Source organism: Megascapheus bottae, chromosome 22 (genome assembly GCF_031878675.1).
Source record: "Megascapheus bottae isolate mThoBot1 chromosome 22, mThoBot2.hap1, whole genome shotgun sequence".
In the NCBI taxonomy this organism is placed as follows: Eukaryota; Metazoa; Chordata; class Mammalia; order Rodentia; family Geomyidae; genus Megascapheus; species Megascapheus bottae.
Genome location: NC_143530.1, coordinates 23378717 through 23403473, shown reverse-complemented (window position 1 = coordinate 23403473; position 24757 = coordinate 23378717). Strand labels below are relative to the sequence as shown.

The window sequence follows — 24757 nt, the reverse complement described above, 5'->3', positions numbered from 1 at the left end:
GTTCTTCAAAACAGCATGACGTACAAAATAAATGCTCTCCTTGTGCGCGTGCCCACATGCATGCACAATTTCTTATAATCAGCTGGCAAAGATTTCTAGTTTCTAGAATTGTCAGCCATGGAAAATGGTGTGCACATAGACAGTCTCATGGATTTCAACTGGAAATAGAAACTAAAATGACTACTGGATAAGAATTTGGCAACAAGTATCAAATATCTTAAAACCAGAAAAATAAACTCTTTAATACAGCAATATGCTGAGGATAGACCATTATCTTAAGGAAGCCATTAATAATGGAAACTAGCACGGAGCTACAAGAATGATCTGGCAGCATAAAAGCAATATATATATGGCACAATAGCCAGATCAAGGAGACCAACTGAATAAATTTTAGGATATTTGTTCACTGTTATAGATTAGAATCATAAAAATTCTGTTGTATGAAAAAAATATCTACTGCTATAAATTCTGACAATTAGGAATAACAAAAACATAGTGGGCAATATATATATATTATTGATTTTATTGATCTTTATGACTCTGTTGGCGCTGATGAATATTCCTTCAGAATTCTTTCTTACCAATACCATGTCATCTATCCTAATTGGTGATCTAAAACTAAGTAGAAGATATCTTTATCCCAGTATATTATAAAAGCAATCGTTTTAGTCCCTCAATGTGTGTGGTACCAAGATTTGAACTCAGAGCCTTGCTTGCTTGGCTGGACCTCTATCACTTAAGCCACATCTCTAGCCCATCTTCTCTTGTTAGCTTCAAACTTTGGTCCTGGGCATCTTAGCTTCCTGAATAACCAGCATTACAGACAGGAGCTACTAGTATGCCCTCTTCCAATTGGGGCTTGACAGCGCCTATCCTTGGCCCTCAGGATGTATCCACTATTGCATCAGTGGAGTGCTCTTCACTTGCCCTTGAACTCCACCCTGCCCTTCACACGCACAAAAAAGAGAACTCTCCACAGGGGGCTCCTGTCAGCCTCTCTGGTATCATGGGCATTACTGCCCTCTGCCCAGACCTAAACTCAACCCTGCCTACGTGCTATATTGGGCATCCAGCTGCACAAGTGGAGTGCCTTCCACCTCTAGTCTAGACTGTGTAAAAATGCCCCTGAACAAAGACAGGCAGCATTTCTCCCTCTCCTGTGATAGAACTGGCTTTGTCAGCCCATGCTGACAAGATACTCCTTTTGCTGTACATGACTGTGTTCCTGTGGTCTTCTGGGATGGTTGCTTTGAGGAGCCGCCAGTGCCTGGCTCAACAGATCTATTTTTATGAAGAATAAATGTCAGGCTAATAACTGGCTATGTAGATATACACTGATTCGGATGTGTGAACATGTGTGTGTGTGTGTGCCTGTGTGACGAGCTATTAATATAGCCCATCACTAAACACAACTAAATGATAATCAGTTTTGGTTAGTGACTCTTGAGATATTTACCAATACTGTCTGGTTTCATCCCACTGGAGACCAGAAGCAGTCAGTTCTTTCCTAGTAGAGCTTTTCCCACAGATTTTGCTTGAGTAGAAAAGGTGACAGGAGAAACTCAATGTAAGATGCTCGAACCTGTAATTATAAAAACAAGATTCCCACTGAGTTCAGCAGCTTCTGTGGCCTCAATTAACATTAGCTGAAGTCACAAAAAAGAGAAATAGCCTTTGTAGGATCTCTCTCTCTCTTTCTCTCTCTCTCTCTCTCTCTCTCTCTCTCTCTCTCTCTCTCTCTCTCTCTCTCTCTCTCTCTCACACACACACACACACACACACACACACACACAAGCACACACACACATATACACACATCATTATAGCTAAGGCCGCCAAGTTTTTAAGTTTACCATTCAAATTTGGGAGTTTTATTTGTTAGTTTTAAAAAAAAAAACATTAATTAGCACGATCATCTCCATAAGGCCATTAAAAGCTGCTTGAAAAAAACTCAAAAACACCTCAGAGCAACCAAGAGTTTTAGTTGCTAACCTGAAGGTCACACTAGTATTCAGATAATCTGTTTCTGTGGAAGAACAAAGATATTAACAGAAATCTCTCCATCCAAAAATTCTCTGTAAGACTGAAATAAACAAATATTGCTACTTAACAAATATTGTTATTTAAGTGCTGCAACACTTAGCTACAATTATAATTTTTTTGCCAGTCCTGAACTTGAGCTCAGGGCCTGAGCATGGTGTTTGGGCTTTCTCAAGGCTAGAACTCTACCACTTGAGCATCAGCACCATTTCTGGCTTTTTTCTATGTCTGTGGTACTGAGGAATCTAACCTGGGTCTTCGGGCAGGCTAGGCAAGCCCTCTACCACTAGGCCAAACTTCCAGCCCCAGCTACAATTATTATAAATATTCTACATAATTATTATATTGTTGCCAGTACTGGAGCTTGAATTCAGACCTCACATTCTCTCTTGACTTTTTTTTGGTCTAAAGATTTTATTTGTTGATTATTCTTTTTTTTTTTTTTAACTACATTTGGCCTTGTTGTTGATGCTCTGGAATTGTACTGCTTGAGCCACACCTAGACTACCAGCTTTTTGCAGGGTAATGGGAGACAATCTTGTAGATTTTTCTGCCTCATCTGGCTTTGAACTATGATTCTTCTATTTCAATCTCCTGAATATCTAGGATTACAGGCATGAGCCACCAATGTCTAGCCCAATCTACATGATTTCTTTGGCTTAAAAACCAGCATTGAGATTCATATTCATCAATTATTGTACAAAGTGAGAGGAATTTATAAGTAGATACTAAGGATTTGTCTAATGAATATGCCATCAACTGTTTGAATGAACAGCAGACATGTTTCATAGTGGACTGTTAGACACGATTCTAATTTAGAATTGCAATAATTTAATAAGCAGAGAGGGTATGGAGGCAAGGTTACTTTGTGACAAAAATCCTCTAAGTGATTTTATAAATGCTATCAGAACATAACAGTAGTTGTGTACCATGGGCTCAGCCACGAAGCACACTTACAACTCTGCTATATTATTCTCTCTTGTGTACAGTCAATGTGTAAATGTCATATACATACGATGTGCTATGAAAGGACAAGTCCCTAGCAGTATTAAGTTGTGAGATTTCCAGTCTCAAGTCTCCTTCATCTCTGTGATAAATGACAAACCACAAAGCACGTCAGATTTCTGACTGGGGCTCAACCCTTTTCTTAGTGGTGCTTAGAATTATAGGAAAATATGTGCCAGGAAAACTGAATTCCTAACTGCCAATTGTTTTCCTTCAAGAATATGAAGCCACAATTAAACTGAATTATGGTTCTGTTCATTGGTTACAATACTGGGAGCTGTTTAACACAGTGTAAATATAGTGTTCTTTGCAACATAAAATAGGAGGGTAGAACGGATGAAGTTAGCCACAAAGCCCTTAATTCTACCATTTTTATGTGGATTCACTATTAATGTCATCATCAGGAGGACATGTGTGTGTGCCATAAAAAATCTGGTGAAATTTTCGCCATAGAAGGCAAAATTCCTCTTGACTTGTTTTGGTTCTTTGATGGGGAATGTCATTCTTATTCTTTCTTGTTGTATATCGCTCAACTTCCTTTGTGACCCATTCCCATGTGCACTACATACCCACCCCACCCCCATTACTTCTTTAGAATCTGAATCATTAGGGATTCTCACAAGGCTACTGCCTTTTTTATAACAACTTACACAGCTCTTTGGACATAATGTATTTGTAGTAAACACACATTCAACACACACACACACACACACACACACACACACGCATAAGCACACACACATTGGTATTACCCAAACTGCAATGAAAAGGCCACCTGTGGTGAGTTAAAGGTTAAAGTATAATTATTTTTTCCATTTTTAGTGAAATGAAACTTCTACCATTCTCACTTCCAGATGCATCGGCATTACATAAACACTATTGAAACTATTAAAAAAAAGCAGACAGGCTGTACCTTTTCCTGTCTGAGAATTCATCTGCAAATACTAAGTGAACACAGGAGCTTCTGGGTGTTTTCAAGGGGAACACTGAGTTAGGAGTTGATCCCATGCACTCATTGGATGGAAACAGTGAGACAGGCTGTGTCTCTATAACCTTAGCATGCTCCACCTTCCTGGAGGCAGCAGTCCAGGATGGTGGTATGGATTCTATGGGTAGCTTTGCTCTGCCTCCTACTACCGGCCAGCATGTTAAGGGTGAGAAGTGACAGCAACGGAAGGCATCACCTCAAAGGAACAGAACACCAGTCCTCATTTTCATTTTCCATTTCTCCAGTTCTTATTCCCACGTCTACCAAGTTCTTACAGAGCTGTCTTGGATTTTTCAAGACAACCTTTGAGCCTGTGACAATCTGCCCATCTGCGTACATATGACATCACACTGCACACATGCCAACTCCTACCTCACTCCAAAGGCCTCATGTTGCTCAGAAAAGAACAGTGGGCAGAAAAAAGAACAAGTTTCTCATAATAACCAACTCGGCCTGGTCCACATTCACAAGTATGAGTCATTGTTGGGACAATACACATGGATTTTTCTAAGAGGTCACTGAGCCTTATTCTTTTTCTTTCTTCTGTGTTCCAAGATTTCTTGGGCTTTAGGCAATCTTGAGTTTAGATTGCAGATGCAAATCCTAATCTCCCTACCTCATTCCATTTGGCTATTAGTGATCTTACTATAAACATCGCCATCTAAGTGAGCCCAGGGATTTCACTGTGGAATCATACCTTCTAACCATTCCTGCATGATCTGAAGATGACAGCAACTAGTATGTAAGAGGCAGACCATGGGGAAAATAAAAGGGGCTACCATTTTAAGAATATTTGTGCTATATACAATTTGAGACCTACAAAATAAGAATACATGCAATAGATATATAATACAAAAGCTAACAATACAGAACACCCATAGGCTAAACATCTGACTTAAGAACCATACATGCCTTGATTAATCTTATTTGTGGCTTTCTAAAAATATCCTCCGTTTCCTAAAGCAATTGCTATCCCAAATATTGTTTTCATTACTTCCCAAAATGTATTGTATAATTTGCTTGGAGTTTTTTTTTTCTTCAAAACCAGGCCTCTCACTTGTTTAGTTGGTGCTCTACTTCTTGAGCCATGCCTCCTGCCCAACATTTTCCTATTTTTTTGGATATGGAACCTCACATACTTTTCTGCTCCACCTAATTTTAAACCACAATCTTCAGATTACAGCCTTCTGAGTGGCTAGCATTGCAGGCATCAACTACTGATGCCTGGCCAATTTTGCTTGATTTTAGACTTTGTAAATAGCTCAGTCTTCCTATCATCTTTTGTAATGCTTTTCTTTCCAAGTAGTATTCAATCTAAAATATATTGTTTTCACGTGGTTATAATGTATTCTTTAAAATTATTGTATAATATTCCATTTTCCTCTTAAACTGAAGTAATTATGGCTTAATTCTGTCTCTGAACTTGGGTGGCAAACTGTGACCCAAAGCAGTGTATATGCATAGTAAACTTTACCCTGGTGTAACATGCAAATGATTTATAATCTAATCTTTGAGAAAGCCATAAACAGGCAACTAACTTTTAGCCAATCACATAAGTTGAGTCTCAGCTAATCGCATCATGTCAGCTGATTAAGCAACATCCATGTAAGGCCAATGCTAGTGTAGCCAATCAGATTGTTTCTGTATATCTCATCTTTTCCCTGGCTATAAATAACAGCTATATATATATATAATATATATATATATGAGGGTGGGGGGTTGGAGAATGAGGGATAAGGGGTAGAGTTGGAAAGATCCAAACCATCTTAGTTCTGGAATGCCGCCCAGTTTTAGAGCCATTTTTCTTGCTCAAGTAGACTTTGTTAAATTTAACTCATCTCAGTGTTTCTTTTAACAGCTTCCCAGTGTGAATACATATATTTCTCTCTATTGATGGACGTCAAGATTTTCTTTTCAGCTTTCAGTTGTTGTTTTTTTTCTTCTTCATCTTCTGTTAGAAACACGCTGTGTCCATTAGAAACAATACATGTAAGTACAAACTTCCCTTGGGCTGCCTAGCCATCATTACATGAACATTCACTAGTACCCAACAATGTCCAAAATATCCAAGTGACCACATCCATCCTTACTCCTTCTAGCAGTGAACACCCCATAAATTTCTAACCGATCAATGATTTCAGAATTAGAAAACAACCTATTTGATCTAAAGCTCCTGCTTTCATTTTGTAGGCTCATAAAGAAATCAACAGCCTCTCCATCTCTTTCACATGCTGGCAAGTTTACATCTCATTCATCACCAAACATAACAAATGAGTTATTTCCTAAGATAGGTTTATTTCACACCTCCCCCTCCTGCTGAAATCACCATTAACTAATGATTTGGGCTGGACTGAGAGTTAACGGGGTGAAGGTTCTCTAGGACTTTACTCATCATTCACTGACCCTAGATGTCAAAGGAAGAATGCAGAACCTCAAACTGCTCACCTGAAATAGGAAATTCTATGTGATTTTCAAGTACTCAAAACTATGAAAAAGCAAGCAGAAGATAGAGAGAGCTGGAATTGATGAAGAAAGACTCAGCTACCAATAACAAAAGTAGGAATCTTGGAGATAAGCTTTTGCCAGATGTTGGCCTGGTGGGAAAAGATCTTCCATCTGGAAGACCAAGGTCAGAACTTGAGACTCTTTAACATTTGATCCTGACTCCACATCAGCCTGTTAACACATCATCATTCCTCCAGGACATCCTGTAGCCCTGTCTGGGATGGAGAATAGAGTAAGTACAGAAACTGGGGAAGCAAAGAAACACAATGTAATTCATGACACGAGGACTGTGAGAGCTGGTCTTAGACCATGGTAGTTGCGTAGAGTGGCTCTGGAGAGGAGTGGACTGTTCTGTCTCATCAAGGAATGTAGAAAAGGCTCTGGCACCAGAAAATACACTAGTTATTGGCTAGAACTGTTTCTCCATTCTGGTCTCTTTCTTACTGGTTAAACTCACCAGGCAGGGAATGGCTAAAAGGCAGGTGGTAAGGGGAAGAAGGAAGCCTAAGAGGCTTGCACAGTCACAACAGATGTCTTTGGAACATGGACTGGTGACAGCAAGTAAAACAAGCAAATGGTTAGTACCTGTCAAGTTGCCTATCTGGGATGCTTTGGTGACTTTCAGTTATAGTAGCCTCTGACTAGATTCTCATACTGTGTAAATTATGTAAGGCCTTCCTTTAATCACCCTGGAATCTACCTAGAAAGTATTTTTTTAATTTTTAAAATTTTATTGTAAATGTGATGTACAGAGGGGTTACAGTTACATAATTCAAGAAATGAGCTGGGACTGGTGGCTCACGTCTGTAATCCTATCTACTCAGGAGGCTCAAACCTGAGGATCTTGGTTCAAAGCCAGCCCAGGCACTAAAGTCCTTGAGACTCTTATCTCCAATTCACCACTAGAAAACCAGAAGTGGTGCTGTGGCTCTAGGGGTAGAGCAGTAAGCCTTGAGCTGAAGAGCTCAGCGACAGCACCCAGGCCCAGAGTTCAAGCCCAACCAAAAAAAAAAAAAATAAGGACATTTCTTTTTGAACAATGTCACCCCCTCCCGCATTCTCTTCCAGTGTTTCCCCTCCTGTTTCCCTTCCCTCCCAAGCTGTACAGTTCATTTCTAATATAGTGTCCTGTGGGCATCACTGCTGAGTTGGTTTATCCTTTGTCCCATTTATGTGCTTGCCCAAATCAGATAAATTTATATACAAGACAAAGGGTACAGAAATCAAAACCAGAACAAAAAGGAATAGACAGACAAAGAAAGAAAGAAAGAGAGAGAGAGAGAGAGAGAGAGAGAGAGAGAGAGAGAGAGAGAGAGAGAGAGAAAACTGCAAACAGTACAATAAAAGCATCCCAAAGCTATGGACATGGTAATGGAAATATAAACATAACTATATAGACATAAAAACCTATGACTCTATAGACATAATGTTTTATTTCATAAATTGATAGGTTTCTATGACATACACACCCTTAGCCTAATTTTGATTAAGTTCTAAATACTAAGTCCCAGTGATTGTAAATAGAGATTCCCTCTTGAACACTTGTTTGTTAAACTTGTCATTTAGAATATGATGTAAAAATCAACGTTAATAAATTCTCTAATAAAAAATACCTCTTGGTTCCATTTCTTGGCGTTTACTTCAATAAGCATCATTTTATATGATCATATGGACATGAGCTAGATAGTACTGAGAGAGCTTTCATTCTTGGTTAGGGAAGTTGAATGATGTTTGTAGATTATTTTCCATTGATTGAAAGTGTGGTTTTAAGCACCCTACCCATCTAGGGTACTCAGCACTTAGGAGGCTGAGGTAGGAGGATTTCTAGTTTGAGGTCACCAGGAAATTATATTTATAGATTCTATATCAAAAAGTAAAACAGGGGTCCAGGAGTTTGGCCTAGTGGTCGAGTGCTTGTCGAGTCCTTGGAACCACATACATAGAAAAAGCTGGAAGTGGTGCTGTGGCTCAAGTGGTGGTGCTCTGTCCGTGAGAAAGTCCAAGGACAGTGCTCAGGCCCTGAGCTCATGCACCAGGACTGGTTAAAAAAAAGAAAAAGTAAAACAGAAATAACAAGGATGACAACGACATAACCCAACCTATCTGGAGATCTAGGATCTGTTGCTAAATGCCTGCAAACACTGGGTCTGAATGTAAGGTGCAGTTCAAGATTACAAGATAGCTTTCAGGATCAGCAACCATATTAAAATCATTACACTGCCAAAAAAAAAAAGTCTTTCGTAACATTGAGAGGTAAGATCCCATTAAAATACATTCGTCTTTGCACAATAACAACAACTAAAACTATTTAAAAATGACTTTGTAGTCAAAGATTATGTGAAAAGTATGTCTGGCTTTTTATGCTGCGACTAGACTACTTTTTCAGAGAATTATGGTATCTCATTCTAAGCGCTTAATAAGGAACTAATTAGTCTTCCCATTTCCCCCTTGAAGCTCCTATGGGAAATGAGGTCAGAACCCACTTCCTCCCCACAACATCTTACAGAGGTTGCAAGGAGCACCCCAGCAACATTTGTTAAAGGGGAGATTTGGGGCGGGGGAGTCCTTTCAAGAACAAATATCAAAGGCTCCACCTTCAACTGGCAGGCTCAGCTCCCAAAGAAAGCTAAACATTCATTACAAGAGCTTGTAAAGGAGCTGTTGGAACAAGCTGGACCACCCACCCGCATATCCATGCAATGCTGCCTTTCCTTTCCTGACTGCCATGAGGGTGGGTCAGCCTATTCTCTGATCACTCTTACAGCTGGGGGACTCCTCTGCAGGTGCTGGACAGGTGGGAAAGCTCCCATTCTCACAGACAACCCATTGCTGGCCCTGCCTGCACCACCCCCATCCCCACCTCTTCAGAGACATCAACCTGCCCAGTGGCATTGTGGGCAAATTTGTGGTGATAAACACCTCCCATGAAGGAAGGAAAATTCCTTGGGACTTTGTAAAGGAACTTCTCCAGCAAAGTCTCCGAGGTGTGAAACGTAGTACATGATCACTTTTGTCCCTTAGCCCTGCCAAGCACGTAAGCATGTGTGCATGTGTGCTCTCACCATTTTTTTTGTCACCATCAGGGCATCAAGACCCACCCAGAAAAGTATTCCTTCCCATATTCAAAGACTATCATCTTACATGTTCCAGAATACTGCTACTTCCCAACAAACCACAGAAGGCTATTTCCAATGTAAAAGGGAACATCTTCCAAATGCCAGATACAGCCTTGCTAAATCCATGGTGAGAGAGAAGGCTGGGTAGGGGGTGGGGGGGAGAATAATGGGATTCCCTGTATGGGTTCAAATTTTTACTAGTGGGGCTAAAGTTTGACATCTCTGGTCAGGGACAGTGAAGAGAAGGTGCTGGGTTCTCAGCTGTGCCAGACATAGGGTGAGAGGTCAGGATTAAGGTAAGACAAGCTGGTCTTTCAGAAGGATGGTTGAATACCGACCTATTAACCTGGCACTCTCTGCAGGAACTGGTCACTAGTGTGGCATGATTTCTATCATCACATCCTTCCAATGACTCACACGAAACTCCAAAACTAAATGCTGTGAGAGTGTGTGTGTGTGTGTGTGTGTGTGTGTACCACTACTAGCACTTAAACTCAAGAGCTGAGCACTGCCCCTTAGCTTTTTGACTCAAGGCTGGAACATTCTATCACTCGAGTCACAGATCCATTTCTGGCTTTTTGATGGATAACTGGACATAAGATTCTCATAGACTTTCTTGTCTAAGCTGGCCATAAACCTCAGTCTCCCAAGTAGCTAGGCTTACACAGGCTGCTCAGACACGGGTTCTCCCCTCCCTTTCCACAGACCAAGCCACAATAGGATGACCTGTGAGGGAAACAGAGGCTGCTGGCTTTCTGACATGGAAATGACAAGAAGGCCATCAACTGTGGAGGTGGGGAGTAGGGGGAAGGATTCCAGGAACAAAGGGCATTTGACTTTGTGGGGCTATCTATCACAAATGTGAATTCAGCTCTGTCGTGGCAGGGTAGAGGTCTTCTTTCTGACATTTGGCATTGACTGGCAAGTCTTCACACAAGACCCACACTTCCCTCCTCCCAAGGCTTGCCTCAGCTGAAGGGAGAGGAGGTGGCCAGGTACATCTGCATAGGATCATCTGCCAGCCAGCACCCTGGGTGGGAGAAAGGTAGGCAAGCCAGCAATGAGAAGAAAGACAGCCTTCAACCTGCAGGTGCCCAGGCTGAGACACTCCTGCTACTTACCAGGGCTGGCCCCATACCCAGTGATATAGCCAATATCTGCTTTCATTCCTGACAGTAGAATCATTGCACTCCTCTGACTGTCAGGATCCAGCCATCATTGCCTCTCCAGGCCCAAACTAGACAATTTCACCCACCACTCAGGCCAATGGATCACAAGAAGGCTGAAACATGGCAGGAAGAGCAGGCACTCTGCCATATACTGATGCAGAAATACATTTTTAACTTGAGAACACTTTGCAAATCCAAAAGGCTCTCATTCACAAAGCTAATTCTTTACTGCTCATTAAACACAAGCTGAATAAACATGGAAATGAGGGTTGTTTAATTTTAACAACACACAACTAAAGGAGATATTTTTTGAATTTATTTCTTACCCTTTATTTATTTTTTTTAGAATTTATTAATGTTGATTTTTACATCGTATTTTAAATGACAAGTTTAACAAACAAGTGTTCAAGGAGGGAATCTCTATTTACAATCACTGGGACTTAGTATTTAGAATTTAATCAAAATTAGGCTAAGGGTTTATATGTCATAGAAACATATTAATTTAAGAAATAAAACATTATGTCTATAGAGTCATAAGTTTTTATGTCTATATAGTTATATAGTGAAAATGGCTATACTGCCAAAATTGATATACAAATTCAATGCAATCCCCATCAAAATCCCAAAGACATTCTTTACGGAAATAGAAGATATAATCCAAAGATTCATATGGAACAAAAGACCTAGAATAGCCAAAACAATTCTAGGCAAAAAGAGCAATGCTGGTGGTGTTACAATACCAGACTTCAAACTCTACTATAGAGCTATCATAACAAAAACTGCTTGGTATTGGCATAAAAACAGACCAGAAGATCAGTGGAACAGAATAAAAGACCCAGAAATAGAACCACATACCTATAGACAACTTGCATTTGACAAAGGAGCCAAAGATATACAGTGGAACAAACACAGTCTATTCAATTATTGGTGCTGGCAAAACTGGGCAGCTACATGCAGAAAACTAAAAATTCACCTAGCCTTTCGCCATGCACAAGCATTAACTCAAAGTGGATCAAAGACCTCAACATCAGACTGGAAACCATGAAATTGCTACATGATAAAGTAGGAGAGACATTGGAACTCATAGGCATAGGCAAAAGATTCCTGAACAGACTCCCAGGGTCACAACAGATTGGAGAGAGACTCGATAAATGGGACTACCTAAAAATATAAAGTTTCTGTACAGATAAAAACATAGTCGCCAAAGTAGACAGACAGCCAACCAACTGGGAAAAGATATTCACCAACAATACATCTGACAAATGCTTAATATCCAGTATCTACAGGGAACTCAAGAAATTAATCCCCCCCAAACCCAATAAACCATTCACTAAATGGGCAAGGGAACTAAAGAGAGACTTATCAGAAGAAGAGATTAAAATGGCAGAAAAGCATATGAGAAAATGTTCATCAGCTATGGTCATAAAGGAAATGCAAATAAAAACAACCCTAAGATACCACCTTATCCCAACAAGAATGGCCAAGATTTTGAACTCAGACAATGACAGTTGCTGGCGGGGTTGTGGAGAAAAAGGAACCCTACTACACTGCTGGTGGGAATGTAAACTAGTTCAGCCACTCTGGAAAGCAGTGTGGAGGTCTCTTAAAGAACTGAAAATTGACCTTCCCTAGGATCCCGCCATACCACTTCTGGGCATCTATCCTAAACATCATGACCCAAGATATTATAAGGACACCTGCTCAGCTATGTTCATCTCTGCACTATTCACAATAGCCAGGCGACGGAAACAAGCCAGATGCCCTTCTGCAGATGAATGGATACAGAAAATGTGGTATATATACACAATGGAATTCTACATAGCCAACAGACAAGATAAAATAATGGCATTCACAGGGAAATGGATGAATCTAGAGCGAATCATGTTGAGTGAGACAAGTCAAGACCTAAGGAACAAAAGGCGCATGGTATCCTTAATATGTGGCTATTAAATCCAAAGAGTACAAGAGCGAGGACTCAATAACTGCATACCCAAAGCTATGGATATGGTAATGGAAATATAAACATAACTATATAGGAGATATTATTTAAAACATTAATATGTCCAATTCTCAGCCGCCCTCTAAACTTTGACTGCCCTCCATGATACCCAGAATGCATTTTAACTGTCATAAATTAACAGTGTTCATCGTGGTATTGTTACCAGAGTAGGATTTTAAAAGATTCACTTTCAGGAAACCTCAACATATAAAAAAAAACATAGGAGCCAGGCGCAGTGGCTCATGCCTATAATCCTAGTTACTCAGGAGGCAGAGATCTGAGGGTCAAGATTCAAAGCCAAACAGAGCACTAAAGGACCTGAGATCCTTATCTCCAATTATCCTCCAGAAAACTGGAAGTGGATCTTGGCTCAAGGGTAAGGCGGTAGCCTTTAGCTGAAGAGCTCAGGGACAGCGCCCAGGACAAGTTCAAGCCTGTGACCCACCAAAAATAAATAAGGAAGGAAGGAAGGAAGGAAGGAAGGAAGGAAGGAAGGAAGGAAGGAAGGAAGGAAAGAAGAGAATAAGGTGTCATTCACAAAGATCTTGAATGTTGTTGATGTAGCTTTTCCCTTGGCATCTGCAGTGATTTGTTGTTTTTTTTATATTTAATAACAAGAGTCCTAGTCACTCATTCTGGATATTATCTTTAATAAAGTTTTAACTTCCAGCTGACTTTTCCTCAACCTCACATGTACTCCTGGGTCATTGCTGTCGCCCTTCCTCTGATGAGCTATCTTTACAATATGTAATATAACTTTAATACTGTATAAGCAAACCATGAATAGATAAAAGTATCCTACAATTCTCAAAGTCAAAGAAATAATTTTGGCATAATGATATACACATATATGTATATATATATATATCACTGCTTCTGTTCCATTAATACAGATAATTAAAAGTTGACTATGTAATCATATTAAACAGCAGGCACAACTTTTTGAAAAATCTCTCCCTGGTATTAGCTATGCAAAAAAAAAACCCCACATTGAATGTTCAATGCTAATCAAATTCATCTCTTCTTAAGAGCAGTGTATAATAGATGGGTCTTCTAAAAGGAATGCTTTGAACAGAATACTTCACTATTGTCTGATTATTCTAAATTTAAAACTCCAACAAAGGAAAGGATTATTCTTCTTAAGGTTGGAGACTCATGAGGATTTGGTAATGCAAATAAAAAAATTGCTATCTACAAGCTGCCAGTGTGTTATGCCTGTATAGTGTTTTTATATCAAAGCCTCCATTCATTCTCCAACAAATGTTTGTTTGGAATAAGTGAATGAAAGTAACAGCCTCAAAATACTTTACAAGTTTAATCACTTATAAGTTATGAATTAGGCAGCAACTTCAATGATTTCCAACTCACTGGCTGTGGTGGTTCAATGTCAAGAAGGTTCTCAAGAAGCAGGCCAAAGGCAGACCTGGAAATTGAAATCACGGCCTTTGACTCTTAAAAAATGACCCAGCTGTTGAGGCCTGTTGCTGGTTGCAGACACTTTTCTCAGCCCTCTCTTGCAATCTGGAATGCATGCAATCTAGGCCAGGTGAGGTAAGATTTAAGAAGCATTAACAAAGCTAGGCTTGTTCCTGAAATTATACAGGCAGTCCAAAAAGGACAAAAACAGAAATCAAAGAACCTTCAGTTTCACTGACATGCAAAAACTGAATATAAAATTCTTGATATTTAAGTTTATTAACATCTTTACCCTAGGAGGCATTCATACAAAATTACTCAGGTTAGAAGTGATATTATACCAAGAGGGAGAAATTAATCTGCCTGCAGGGCAGGGTGAGAAGTAGACACAGGATTCCACTGGGGGCCTCATGCGTATTCTTCCACCAATACTGTGAACATCTCATTTTTTCCCACTCTGCTCTTAGCATAAGATGCAATCAGTGCACAATCCAGATATTTAAAATCTATTTATTTCAACTCAGAGGAGAAATACAAGTAGACTCTTTTGCAAGTACTATTTGGCAAGTGGGAAATTCTCATGCACCTCAAAGTGAGGGTTCTCAAATCATAAATCTTACAGCTTTCAAAACCAGTGCCAAGGGATTTAAGGCACACCACCCCCATATTGTACTTTCCTTTGTATGCTAAGCATAAGCAGAGTCTGCCCTCTGTATCTATTTTGTGGTCCCAAAGGAAGTTCTGGCAGAGCTGTCTAGGATCCACAGCAGAGATGAAGGTTTTCTAGGGGAGGCCTCCCGCCCTTTACTCTCCCTAGGGATTTCTCAGTCTCCAGGGATTTCTGCACCCTCTCCCTTCCTACCTCTCCCTACATCAATGCCCACGACCTCACATGGGACAGATAAATTCACTTCACTTTGTTCTTTAAACTTTTTCATTTTGAAAGTGAATTATCTGAAGTTTTAATGCCCCTTAAATTCTAGCATCACTCAGCAAACAGCATTCTGAAGGAGGAAAAGTGATAGGATAAGGTGACTGCGTCTATTTTAAAAACAACGGCAAACAAACAACTTATTATTATTTTTTTTTTGCCAGTCCTGGTCTTGAGCTCAGGGCCTGAGCACTGTCCTTGGATTTTCTCAAGGTTAGAGCTCTACCACTTGAGCCTCAGCACCACTTCTGGCTTTTTTCTATGTATGTGGTACCAAGGAATCGAACCCAGGTCTTCGTGCATGCTAGGCAAACACTTTAACCACTAGGCCAAACTCCTGGCCACAAACAACTTATTTTGCTTTGTGTTAAGGTCATCCAGAAAATCAAGAATGCTTCTAAATCTCACTCTAGGGTTGTATTCCATTATGACCATAGGGAGACCATGTAACTGAGCCCAAGTTATGTAATATATACTATAACATACTACTAAGTATGAGGTAATGAAAAGCAGCCAGCACACTGCAGTCTCAAAGACCACTGTCAGAACACACAGGTTTTCATGTGTAGGTGGATGCAGCAGCCTAGTTTGTCTACCTCTACTAAGGGCCCTGAGGTTACTCAGAATTCAATTTCTGGGAAGTGTGAGAGCTTGATTCTTTCAAGTTTCTGAAAGCTTGAGGTCCTGGGTGCAGGAACCAGATGCCCCCTACAGGCAGGTCTGAGATTAGCCCTTTTGCAGTTAACCATTCCTCATCTCCCAGGCCTTTGACCTGCCTGACAGCAGGGGGTCTCCTTTCTGTTCCCCAGACCCTACCTCAGGATGCCCCAATTTTGAAGATTCCTTTCAGAGCCACCTCCCTTGATTCTGTTATTAAACCCTGCAACAATTCCACAGTTGAGTGTACACATCCTTGCTATCCTGATATCAGAACCTGATGGAGAATGAATTTCCACAAGAAAATACCTGCTTGAGGATGAGCAGGTGGCCAAAAGAGGGGTGAGGACACACTGTCCTCCATCCGCTATAAATGGGGTGAGTTTGACAAGAGCTAGGCTTCGCTCAGTCTTCATTTGGAGGTCTGAGTTGCAGCTTAAAAATCACATATAGCCTCCCTGGACAAGATTTCCAGAAGTAAGTGAGACATGGAAAGGCAGATAGAGACAAAACACTATAGCTGGGGCTCCCTTAAACTGGCAGGGTGGAGATGAGGCACAACAGGGTGTGGATGGGGGCAAACTGGATGAGACTAGAGCTGCCACTGTGGGGGTGGAAGAGGGGAGCCCCCAGAGGCAAGGGTCACCAAAGTCAGAACTCAGACATGGGGGTGTCTTGGTCACAAAGGCAGATGGCATGAGTCACTGAACCATGGAGTCCCAGCAGTGCCTGTGGCTCTGTCAGGATTTTCCCATTTGTCATCAGAAGACAGTCTCCCCAGGAGAAGTGGGGGCCTGGCAAGACAGGATACATGAATCTGAATTCAAGGGGACCCCTGTCTGATAGGTTTGGAAAGAGATCTTGAAGGTCTTTTCACCAGGCCTGAGAATGGGGTGAAGACTAGGAACAAATAGAAGCCATTTCCTTGAAAAGAGCTGGAGGCGCAGCTCAGTGATAAGGCACTTGCCTAGCATATGTGAGACTCTCGGTTCTAGACCCTCAGAGCCACAAACAAAAGCAGAAACAAAATTTCATCCTAAATAGAGATTAAGGACAGGGTAATAATGAAAATGCTTTATGCTAGGTACTGGTGGCTCATGCCTATAATCTTAACTTCTCAGAGGGTGAGATCTGAGGATCACAGTTCAGAGCCAGCCAGGGTAAGAAAGTCTGTGAGACTCTTATTGCCAAGGAACAACCAGAAGTGACAGCTCAAAGTGGTAGAATGTTAGCCCTGAGTGTAAAAGGGACAGTGCCCAGGCTCTAAGTTTAAGCCCTATGACTAACAGGAAGGAAGGAAGGAAGGAAGGAAGGAAGGAAGGAAGGAAGGAAGGAAGGAAGGAAGGAAGGTGCTCTATACTTGGGATTTGAAAAGGAAAATCAAGGAAGCCCAATTCATAGATGTTAGACCTGGGATACTGTATGTTATATGTGGAATTACATGTGTGAAATATATTCTATAGCACATCAGAAGACAGTGTGAAAAACTTCTGGTAACCAACCACAGAAAACAAATTCCAGAGCAAGGAACAAGAAGGAGTATTGATTTGTGTAAAAGTCATAGAAACTTTTAGTCCTTTATATGAACTGCTTCCACTAATATTTAATTACCAGGCAGGACAGTGTTGGTTAATTAATATTAATTAAATGTATCATGAGTTATGAGTCCAGTTAATACTCTTCTATATGTTATATTTATGACAACACTAAATCCAGCTCCTTTATAATCAGGCTTCCTACTTTGTGGTGCATATCATTTCAGAAGCTGGGTGCTAGAATGGCCCTCCCTACAGGCACAAGAGAACTACTCCGTGGCAGCGCTGGGCACTTAGCAGGCTTTTCAGGTCCCCAGGCGACTCCTGGAATGTTCTTAAGATCCTGAGCACTTAACACAATCCTTCTCTCCTTCGTGCTGCAAGAGCACTTGCTTGCAATCCAATTATTCAGAGGAAGTGGGAAACAGGTAAGGTGCTTGAGGGGGGGATTAGGGAGAGAGATAGAGGGTAAATTCATACTTGAATGTTGGAACTCATAGTTAGACACGTTTTTTTCTTTTTTTCTGAGGTGGTGGGACAATACTGAGGTTAATTGAAGATAAGAGTTTCACAGACTTTTCTGGCTGGCTTCAAACCTCAGATCTCAATATCTTGAGTAGCCAGGAATATAGGTATGGGCCACCAGTGCCCAAGTGCTACTACACACACACACACACACACACACACACACACACACACACACTCTGTACATATAATGATATATACACACACACATGTATATAACGAGTTCTTAGTATGCAAATTGGTAGATTTAGTGGGGGTACAGTAGCTACCTAGCTCAGAGAACCTATAGATCATAGAGGTTGTGACTGGGTCTGTAGCCTGAGACAAGCAATAGAAATTTCCCAAGATGAAAGTCCTCTAACCTTGAAATGATCATGCGAATGATGTTACTCATAGGAACTAGACGATGTCCTATGTCAAAAGCACCTGCCACAGCACCTAGGCTCAATAAATATTGCATTTTTTTAACTAAAGTCCCTTGCACAGTATTGCTAAGATGACTGTACCTTTGAACGTGTACTGTGGGTACTTGGATGGTGAAAGGTGTTTCCAGGACTACGTAGGAATATTTCCTGGGTAACTGCTCAAAGCACTCCCAGCGTCAGCATTAGTTCTTGCATGATTTCAAAATAAAATGGCAGGGTCAGAACACTGCAAGTGTTGGAAGAGTCAAGCCTGTTTCTGTCATGGAAACATTCCCATCTGCCCCAGGCAACTGTGGTCAAATGCTAGAAAGTATCTCCTGCTTTACATTGAAATGGGTTAGAAAATAAAGATATCTTAGATGAAGGCTATTCCCAACCTAACTGCTCCTTGTTGGTCCCTCATGACGGCTCCTTGATCATTCCTTCACATCCTATACCTCTAAGAAACTAATCACTAATGCTGATACTGTCGAACACATGTTTGAAGTTCACAACATGTCTTTCTGGACATCCGGGAGCCGGGCTGAAATGCCCAAGGCATCACAGGATAAAGAAGCTGTTTTTCTGTAGGCAAAGGATCTGCAGCTCACTTGAGCCAACCAAATTGCACATGTGTCTTAACAGATTCCTCCTCACATATAAAGTGAACAGCAAATGACAGTGATGATTCATGGGGAAAATAAGCCGGGGGTTTCTATGTTTTATTCTGAACAGCTCTCCAGCTAAAACTACTATGTATAGACCAATATTTGAGTAGGAGCCTCTGATTGTAGCACTGGTCTTATCTGTTCCATAGGTAAGACACTGGTAGCTCAAGCTTGTAATCCTAGCTACTCAGGAGACTGAGATCTGAAGACCACAGTTTGAAGTTAGCCTGGGTAAGAAAGTCCATGAGATAATTTATCACCAGAAAACGAGTAGTAGATTCAAAGTGGTTCAAAGTGGTAGAGCCTTGAGCAGAAAAGCTCAGGGACAGTGCCTAGGCCCTGAGTTCAAACTTCCTGACTGACAAAGAAAAACCTCAAATCTGTTCCATAGAATTCCCTAGCAGTATTGGCTCTGTTCTGGAATGACCTGTGATCTAGATGTTCCAGCAAGAAAGAAAAGCAGCCCTATCTGTAACACATACACACACACTGACACACAGACACTCAGACACACACACACACACACACACACACACACACCATGAACTCTCTTTTATAGTTACCTTTGTTGACAAAAATTGCTGCTAGACGAATGAGAACAGAGAAAATGCCATATAAGTGAATAAGCAAAGCTCTTCCAAGTTCATCAAACCTGTGAGCCACCCTCTGCCTGTGTGCACTTGACTTGCAGCTTGTTGTTTCTGACCACATTGTGCTCAGATGTGAAGAGAACTGGGTTGTTCTTTTTTATTTTTTTTCACTCTTCTCCAAAGACATGTGATACTATTGTTCTTTGTTTCCTTAAAGTATGTGGGCATTCTTGCTCTCCCTAGGAAGGGAGGGCCTAGAAAGATTGCTAAAGCTTCTGGGGTGAAGCAATTATCTGCTGAACAACCAGAACCCAGTTACAAAGGCCACCAGGAAAGTACAAAGGGTGAATGGGCATCACTTTGAGTCATAAACATTATTGCCTGTGAAGTAAGGAGCTGCTAGCCGGGTTTTCTGAACCTAATTGGACCATACAGCACGACACTCAGGGGGACAATTGCAGGAATAGAGGTGGAGCTTGCACTTGCTAAAGCTGTGTGTCTGGCAAATCTATGTGTAGCCTAACTTTTATAAACTACTTGATGTGCTCTATACCCAAGGGAGGAATCCATTATTTAACAGAACTCCATCATTTTTTTTGCCAGTCCTGGTCTTGAGCTCAGGGTCTGAGCACTGTCCTTGGACTTTCTCAAGGCTAGAGCTCTACCACTTGAGCCTCTGCACCACATCCGGCTTTTTTTATGTATGTGGTACTGAGGAATTAAACCCAGGTCTTTGTGCATGCTAGGCAAACACTCTACCACTAGGCCAAACTCCCGGCCCCTCCATCAATTTTTTTAAGGTAAAGTTCCTAGATATTTTTGCTTGTAATTCTATATACGCAGAAGGCTGAGATGTGAGGATCACAATTAGAAGCCAGCCTGTGCAGGAAGTTCATTGAGACACTAATCTTCAATTGGAAAGATGGTATGGTGTGAGTGGTAGGTTTCCAGTCTTGAGTGAAAAAGCAAAGAAGCCAAGTATGAGATCCTGAGCTCAAGTCCCAGTACCAACACATACACACACAAAAGCAATCAATCAATAAAGCTACATGAGGAACAATGAAAAATAAAACCAAGCACTCTGGAAAATCAAATTAGCCACAAACTTGGAAACACTACAGAAAAATGGATAGGAAAAGGATAAAAAAGATAGACTATGAGACCGATTCAGATGGGGATAAAGGACAGCTATGAAGGAAATTGAACATATATGATAAGAAGCACTTATTAAAGATACAGTGTAAGAAAACTTTTCTGAACTACAAAAGTATAATTAATTCCTACAGAGCAGGCAGCTCAATGTTAAAAGAAAAACAATTATTGAATATTTACCTAGCAAATTAAGGATATAGTTCAGTAGTAAAGAGCTTGCTTAATATACCCAGAACCCCGGATTGAAGCCTAAAATTGAAATATAAAATTAAAAACAGGGGCCGGGAGTTTGGCCTAGTGGTTGAGTACTTGCCTAGCATGCAGGTTCAATTCCTCGGTACCACATACATAGAAAAAAACCCAGAAGTGGTGCTGAGGCTCAAGTGGTAGAGCTCTAGCCTTGAGAAAGTCCAAGGACAGTGCTCAGGCCCTGAGCTCAAGCCCAGGACTGGCAAAAAAAAAAAAAAAAATTAAAAACAAACCAGGTGCTAGTGGCTTATGCCTGTAATCCTAGCTACTCATGAAGCTGAGATCTGAGGATCATGATTCAAAGGCAGCCTGGGAAAGTCTGTGAGATTCATATCCAGTTGACCTCCAAAACCTAGAAATAGGGCTGTGGCTCAAGTTATAGAATGCCAGCTCTGAGCAAAAAAATCTCAGGGACAGCACCTAGGCCCTGAGTTCAAGTCCCAGTCTATACAGAGAAGAAAAAGAAGGAAGAGGAGAGGGAAGAAAGAGGAGGGAGAGAAAATTGATCCTTCTATCTGACAAATGATGGCAAATTTCTAAATGAACTAAATTTTCCATGGAGATACAGCAACTAGAGAATAAACGTACTCTTGAATCTAAAGAAGTAATAAGAAAATACCATATTTCATAAAAAATACGATTTAAAATTCCCTAAGTCAATCAAAATTTAATTTTAAAAAATAAGGAAAGGGAATAATTGGGCTTTAAAGTATTTATAACATGAAATTGAATAATGTAAACAGGAAAGTGCTAAATGGAATTACAAAAAAAGAACTCAGGTTATCCATACAGTTCATACAAGAAGTTGTATAATATTGAAAAAGAATCATTCACTAGGTTAAAATATGTACATTTATCTTTACAAAGTAGTAGACAGAGCCAGATGCCAGTTGCTCATACCTGTAGTACTAGCTACTTGGCAGGGTGACATTTGTGAATCAAGGTTTGAAGTCAGCCCAGGTAGAAATGTCTATGGGATTCTTGTCATTAATTCTCCAGCAGAAAGTTGCCAGTAAAGGTGTAGCTTAAGTGGTAGACTGCCATTTTTAAGAGAAAAAGCCAGGAGAGAGCAGTAGTGGTGAACTCTAAAGGAGAATAAATATGTGTGGATCTCATTTTACACAGTGAAAGATATGGACAAGCAAGTTTCCCGACGTTTCTCATACACAAATCAAGGTCAAGTTTCAACAAATTAAAAAAAGGCAACTAGATGATGAGTAAATATAATGCATAATGAGAATTTGACTAAAGAATAAATCATGCTGGGGCCGGGTGCGTAGTCTAGTGGTAGAGTACTAGCCTAGCATGCACGAAGCCCTGGGTTTGATTCCTCAGTACCACATACTTGGAAAAAGACAGAAGTGGTGCTGTGGCTTAAGTGGCAAAGAATGCCAGCCAAAAGAAAGTGTACAAAGACAGTGCCCAGGCCTTGAGTTCAAGCTCCAGGACTGGAAAAAAAAGGAATAACTTATTCTGTACAAATTGGGAAATGATAGAAGTATCATTGAATTATAAAAAGAATAAGACAATTAGAACAAGCATAACAACAGTGAAAATATGTATTAATTCTGTGAGGAACAAACGAAGAGTTGGGCTGAGGGTGTGACTCAAGTAGTGAAACATCTGCCCAGTAACTGCCACCCTAAGCTCAAAAATCAGTACTAAATAAACCAGCCACTAAATAAACAAATTGTAAATGGAGTAATAAGAATGGCCTTATAATATGTACAAGCAACCTAGAAAAATTTAACATACAAAACATGGAGCAAAGGTGAACAGGCACGTTTTAAAATAACAGTTACAATATTAATACAAAAAATCAAAGCAAAACACGTAAAGCAACATTTATGTGCCAAATCAACACAGTATGGAGACACTGCACATTAAAATGTAGGTAATTTCTAGTGAAGCACAAATACCTTAAATTTTCATTACAATGAAAATACCTTAAATTTTCATTACAATGAATGGATATTAGACCCTATTAACTGAAAAAGAGAAATAACACTAAAGATAGAAAAGAATGGTGGTAAATACAATTGCAAACACCTTATTTTCAAGATTTCAAAAAGAGGTCCTTAAAAACAGATAACATAAAACAGACTTATTGCTAGCTTGTCCAATGATCCAAATAACACATCAATAAAATTAAAAAATAGTGAAGTAAAAGCATAAAGGTTAAAGGTATTTTTGATTTAAAATAATGTGCATGTTAATGAAATTGTAAACATAGAAATGGAAGGTTTTCTAGAGAAATATTATTTTTATATTAACTTAAATACAATTTTTCTGATCAGGAAAAATTACTACAGTAAAATATTTCAGAGTTCAGAGTAATAGTACATGCCTGCAATCCCAGCACTTCAGAGGCTGAGGGTGGCAGAACTAGTTCAATGTTAGCCTGGGCTACACAGTGAGATTTGTCTTACAAAAAGAGAAGAAAAAGAAACAATTCAGATGCAAGGCCTTTCACAAGATAACAACCACAAAGGATCCAAACCCAGTGATTTAATTTGGGGATCAAGTAATTTCAAAAGCTCCAGGAACACAAGATGTCCATGATATGTAAATTAAATTAGACAAGTCAAAGTTGGACTGACTTCATAGAAAATTAGTGTTAGTAAAGACAGTGAGGCGGGGAGTTTGGCCTAGTGGTTAAAGTGCTTGCCTACCATGCATGAAGACCCGGGTTCGATTCCTCGGCACCACATGCATAGAAAAAAGCCAGAAATGGTGCTGAGGCTCAAGTGGTAGAGCTCTAGCCTTGAGAAAGTCCAAGGACAGTGCTCAGGCCCTGAGGTCAAGCCCAGGACTGGAAAAAAAAAAAAAAAAAGACAGTGAAAAGACATTTTCTTAAGGAGCCTATTGAATTTAGAATTCTACTCACTGTGCACAATGAAAGACATTTCTCATAAATCAATAGACAATATCTTATTGAAGGCAAGCAATTATTAGAATCAAAGATTAAATGTGGGGGGCATAGATTATGGTAGAGCATTTGGTTAGTGTGCTGAGGTCCTGGGTTCCATCCCCCCACCACAGCAAAAACTACTAATTTCAGGAGTTCAATCAGTTACTTTTGTTTTTGTTTTTGTGGGCCATGGGGCTTGAACTCAGCCCTGAGCTCTTCAGCTCAAGGCTACTGCCCTACCCAGTCATGTATCTGTTATGCTAATACTGTTCTACATAATACTGAAACATTTTCACTAATAGTGCCTATTGAGAGCATTTAAAGAACTTAGTGAAATTAATAAAACAGCTAGTTATTAGGAGATGTACATGTGCATACTCACATACACATTATTCTTTTCCTAAAGACTAGCAATAAAAGGTAAAATATAAAAGATATGAAGATTAAAGTTTAAAGTTCATAATTATAACCAACACTATAAACTCTCTATGGCAAACTTAACCAAAGTGGCTCAAATTTTATAAAAGCAGAACATGTTTTACAAAGGTATAAGGAGGAAGATTGCATGGCTTGAAAATTGCCACAGATCAAGGAGGCTTCCACTCTCTTCCAATCCATATGGAATGAGTTGCAATAAAGGTTTATTTTAAAGATGCTTTTACATCTGAGCAAGTTAGTCTTCCATCATGCATGTATGGAATAATAAATGAATAGGCTAAAAATAACTAAGAAATTTGAGAAAAAAGAAAATTCTAGGAGAGAGCTTGCGTGTTTGCTTTACAAATTACTAAAATCATAGAATCAAAACTGAAATGGAAATACACAAAGAAAACAGATACAAAGATCTGATGTACACCCAGGATCAGAAAAACTCCAGGCTACAATTGTGATGGTGGT

The 24757-nt window shown here is 40.0% G+C and overlaps 1 protein-coding gene across 4 annotated transcripts in view; it reads right to left on the bottom strand.

Annotated features, from left to right (window-relative positions):
- The window catches only part of Atxn1 (ataxin 1), a 407426-nt gene that overhangs the window by 242951 nt on the left and 139718 nt on the right, over window positions 1-24757 (bottom strand). For 3 of the 4 annotated variants that reach the window (XM_090356347.1, XM_090356348.1, XM_090356349.1), the window contains exon 4: window positions 1457-1582. The exons of the other annotated variant lie outside the window; for it this stretch is intronic. The gene's annotated coding sequence lies outside the window, so the exon portion shown is untranslated. The remainder of the gene's footprint in view (window positions 1-1456; window positions 1583-24757) is intronic. 4 annotated transcript variants of the gene reach the window in all.